Source organism: Bombus impatiens, unplaced genomic scaffold (genome assembly GCF_000188095.3).
Source record: "Bombus impatiens unplaced genomic scaffold, BIMP_2.2 scf_1068, whole genome shotgun sequence".
Taxonomy (NCBI): Eukaryota; Metazoa; Arthropoda; class Insecta; order Hymenoptera; family Apidae; genus Bombus; species Bombus impatiens.
The window spans coordinates 486,293-486,607 of record NT_177487.1 but is presented as its reverse complement, the minus strand read 5'-3'; the positions used below and the strand labels follow the sequence as shown (position 1 = coordinate 486,607).

Below are 315 nucleotides of genomic sequence, written 5' to 3'. Positions count from 1 at the left end.
AAACCAGCAGACATATCGCGCGACACGGACGAGAGGCTGGCGGAAAGGCGGGATTTTCCAGCGAACCGTATAGTCGCAAGGTTGCTCAACGCGGCGGCGTCGTGGTTTAATAAGGAGCTATCTATAGCGGAGCATTATGTTACCTCGATACATCCGTGAGATGAGACGTTGCAATATTAATGCGTCTCATGAAATATTCGTCGCCGTCTTGCCATTCATCTCGCTCGCGCTCCGTACATTATATAGAGGGCGCGGGCGCGGGTACGGGGGTGGCTGGGTAGGAGCGCGGAGGCAGCTGCAGCAGGAGGCTTCGCA

At 55.9% G+C, this 315-nt stretch overlaps 1 protein-coding gene across 1 annotated transcript in view; it reads right to left on the bottom strand.

Moving 5' to 3' along the window:
- The window catches only part of LOC100744467 (protein bric-a-brac 2-like), a 175,070-nt gene that overhangs the window by 23,743 nt on the left and 151,012 nt on the right, over nucleotides 1-315 (bottom strand).